The sequence below is a fragment of the Hipposideros armiger genome, unplaced genomic scaffold (genome assembly GCF_001890085.2).
Source record: "Hipposideros armiger isolate ML-2016 unplaced genomic scaffold, ASM189008v1 scaffold_581, whole genome shotgun sequence".
NCBI lineage: Eukaryota > Metazoa > Chordata > Mammalia > Chiroptera > Hipposideridae > Hipposideros > Hipposideros armiger.
In genome coordinates this window covers 583763-588124 of record NW_017731931.1, presented here as the reverse complement: position 1 = coordinate 588124, position 4362 = coordinate 583763, and the positions used below count along the sequence as shown (strand labels likewise).

At 34.6% G+C, this 4362-nt stretch overlaps 1 protein-coding gene across 1 annotated transcript in view; it reads right to left on the bottom strand.

Annotated features, from left to right (window-relative positions):
- Nucleotides 1-39: 39 nt before the first annotated feature.
- Nucleotides 40-4362, bottom strand: part of RBM15 (RNA binding motif protein 15) — a 23736-nt gene continuing 19413 nt past the window's right edge. The window contains exon 3 of the mRNA XM_019624183.1: nt 40-1674. The gene's annotated coding sequence lies outside the window, so the exon portion shown is untranslated. The remainder of the gene's footprint in view (nt 1675-4362) is intronic.

The window sequence follows — 4362 nt, the reverse complement described above, 5'->3', positions numbered from 1 at the left end:
GCACTTTTAAATAAACCAGTTTAAAATTCACGTCTTATTTCTGAGAGGTAATCTGGCATTACCTAGGATCAGAGAGACAAATATGACAATCAATTTCAAAAAAAAAAAAAAAAAAAAAGAACTTAATCCTGGTACATTCTGACAGGAGCTAGTATATTGTGAAATCTCCTTCTATCCAAAATGATGACCAATAACAACCTAGTGAGGCCTTTTAAGGGATGCAGAGAATGAACTAAGATAGGATGACCAAGTGTCTGTGAGTTTGGCTGGAAATGAGGGTGCTCCTGGGACTCAGGACTTTCAATTTTAAAACCAGGATGAGTTGGCCACCCTTACACTAAGGAACAGGGAACACATCTGGGTGTCTGGATACTTCACAGCGTGCATATGAAAACAAAGTTTTTTCTAATCACCTTCTCCAAAAATCATAAATTCAATTCTTTTTACCTTATTCAAGCCACAGTGAGCAAATAGAAACTAACAGGATACACATTAGTAGTTAAGGAAGAGAGATATACATGTTTAATGAGAATCTACTTTCAGGCATTAACTGACCAGGGACTTTGCACTTTAAAAAATAAATTCACTTTCCCTGTTGACAAACTTTCAACTTTCACTTCTTACACTATTTCTACAAAACTGATGGTTTGTGTTGCAATCAAGCCAAGATGTCCCATTCTGTGGTGGTGTCAACCAACACTATTTAATGTTCATTTAGCAGGGAAAGGTCTATAACAATATACTTAAGAGCAGTATGTCAGGACCAAGAAAATGGGACAGGTGTGTTTTAAAGGACAGGACCTAATGCTGTCTTCCTTCCAATATCTCAAAGCTGCTCAGTTTGGTATATATTATTTAAATACACCAATCTGTAGATCAGGAGTTTGTCACAGCTGATTAAACAACTTCAAGACTAAATGCCCCAACTATGCAGCATAGCCCTCTGAAGCCACAGCATATGACTCACCAATTGGTAGGTGTCTCAGGTTGTATGAATAATGGGCATCTGCCTGGATGAGAACAAATGTTTGTGCCCAACAGACGACCTCATCCTGCTTGGCTGAGAGGAGAAAGGCTAAAAAACTGGTCAGTACAGTACTTGTTTTATAATGTAAAGAAATCAGACTTTGCTCCAAAGAAGAGACTTATAATCCATGCAAACTTTTAAAATGTCCTCTGTACATTTTATATTCCAATTTTCACTTATCAGAAGACTACAATAGAGTAAGATCTAAACGAATAAAAATCAATGTTATGACCCCCAAATCAGAAATACTGAAAGTGAGAATTATCATACTGAGTTCACTGCTTCAAGAAATTTGAAGTCAGTCATGAGAAAAATAAATCCATATTTAAACCCTCCTATTTTTTAATGACTTGATGTCAGTTTCCACTCAAGTGAAAATTAGTAGTTCATATTTGAGTTCTGGTTCACTGATGGATATCCTTATGTGAAAACTGACAGCATGCCAGTTAATAAGATATGGGTTTACAAATATGGAGTTTAAAAGAAACTTACCCTTTCCCTTTGTGCAGCTGACTTCCAACCCAGTTTCTATAGAAACAGGACAAGTGCCAGTGCCAGAAGTCTGCCAATTAGAACTCATCTTTTAGTTGCTGAATAATAAAGCCATATCCCAAAGTCGGCTATAGGTTTCTGATTGTCAGTAGTTCCTAAAAAGAAACCCAGGAGGAAAAAAAGATGTTTAACCAATTACTGTACTTAGAAGTGCTCCCTCCTTTAAACTTGCATATTAAACTAGAGAAGGTAGATCCAATACCATATGTATTTCTTAAAATTTTATAAGATGTCTGATAAAACTTAAGGAGCAGTAAATAGAAGGAAAAGTGTTTTTAAAGGTTCAAAATACCTTTCAACCAATATATTAAAGAAAAAAAACCACTCATGTATCACAGAAATAAAGTATTTTCAACCACCAAACCTTAAAGTTGAGATGAATTAATTTTTTGTGGAATGAATTTTCAGTAAGATTATAACACTGCAAAAGGTAAACTTCACAAGCAAAATTTGTCAGGAAAAATACATGATGATAGAGCTAAGTCTCCACTAAAAACAAACCTCTCACGTGTCAGAAGAAATCTATAAATCACAAATGAACCCTACAAAAGTTTTCTAGAGACACAGACACTGCTGCTGTGCTTTTAACGAAAAATCCCTCCAAAACATATGCCAATTTAAAAATTTAAAAACTGTGGGATGTGACAATAATCTGGCTGCAGTTTTTCATCTGGTTGCTTGGTGAGTGTATTTTAGAGTCTTTTATCATAAAAACAAACACGTTAAAAATATCATTCCTGTATCTAAATTGATACATTGCAATTTAGAGTATTCTCTGAACATTCATACTGCACCATTCCCTTTAATATATATGATCCTTACCATTAAACATATTATTTTTCACTGTGAACTTTAAGATGAATATAAATTAGATTCTTGATTCTTACTGCTTGGTGAGGAAAATCAGTTTATTTATGAAGTTACTATTGTATTATAATTAAAACACAAAGGCAATTTGGAACCACTCCTCAATCCTGCCCATATCCATGCCCCCAAAGAAAGCTCTAAATGTACCTCCACCAAATTTTCTAAACTATGGGCACCTATCAGCAAACACCGTGTCTCAAATATCGTTATCTGTATCTATAAAAAATAACATGTTCTACCTCACAATGAAGAGTAGACTAGACAGAATAGGAAGCAGAGAAAAAATATAAGCATAACAAAATAATCAAGAACCAACCAATTAGGATTAGGCAATAGAACCCCTCCCTCTGTCTTCGTGGCAGAAAACTCTGGTCATTTTCTGGTCACCAGAAGCTCACTACCTAAGAACTCTTCTGTTCCTATTTTTCTTGTTGAGAATATTTTTTAAATGCTTTAAAGGAAATGTCATTGACTAATGTACAAATCTGAGAATCTTATTCATAAAGGATAAGATTCTAATCACCTATTTTTATTACAAAGAACATTTATGTATCTACAGCTTAAGTGGTGCATCTCTAGAGCAGTGGTTCTCAACCCTGGCTACACAGTAGAATCACTAGGGCACTGAAAACAAAACAAAAACAATCCTGGGAACTTGGCAGAGTCCCACTTGACCTATTATCAATTTAAATGAATCTCTGAGAGAGTCCCAGCTATTGGTATTAAAAAGTTTCTCAGGTGATTCTACTGTGCAGTCAGGTTTGAGACCTCTGCTATAGAATGCAGAAAAATTCTAATTAAGGAATCTAGTTTACTGAAGTATTTCTGTTTATAAAGATTACACACAAACCAGATGCTTCTCTTGGGAGCGAGATAAAACTACTACCAGTTTCTATATGCTGAAATACAAATTTTATGGAATATCAATTTTCCCAAAATTGATAAATATAATATTTAATAAAATACAAAAACATGTAATAAAAATAGATATGCATATGGCACCTCAAAGTGTTCATTTTGCCTGTAATGATAGTTCTACTCTGGACATAGATGTAGTAACATGCTTATGCATACATTTTTTTCGCTAAGTCCTTTTCCTGGGTAAAAGGAATCTGTTGGTCACCTGAGAAAGGTCAGATACCAACTCAGCACTTAAAAATTAAACAAATACATGTATCTGGTTTGCACAGGATGACAGCCATTCCACAAAAGACCCTCTTAACTGATTTTCAGTAAGCAAGTTTGGTTTCATACCACTAGTGAAATTACAAGTTATGAAATATAGAAAGCATGGCCAGTGTGTTATAGCAGAAACTATATATGACTACAGTGGAAACCGTCAGGACAGTCTGCTGTATAGAGAATAAGAAATAACATGTTGAGAAAATGAGGTACTAGGAAGAAGACGGCCAGCAATTATGAGCTCGAAGAAGAAATAAAATCCCTATTACAGTATTTAAATAAGGAACATTACTGAGCTCTGAAGAACATATCCAGTCTTATAGAAAATCTGAAATGCTCATTTATCTTTGAAGGAAATCATATCTTTGGCTTGTAAGCAGCTGAAAGATTTCCTTTTTTGAATTACTTATGCTGCATTTGTCTTTAATTAATGTAGCTAATTAATTAATTCTTCAAATATTTGGGTGTCTATTATATACCAGGCATTATTCTAGATCTTGGGAATAATTTAAAGACATCTGAAGGAAATGTTACTTTCCTGAGACAGTCAATCTTGATCAAATCACATTACTCCTCCTGCTTACACCCGCCAATGGCTTTCGACTGCATTCAACATTTAGAATACAATCCAAACCCTTTATCCTTGGCAACAAGGTCCTAACTTATAACTTAGTATCTCCCTTCCTCCATCAGAACATAAGGTCCATAATGAAAGAGAAACTTATCTGCTTTAT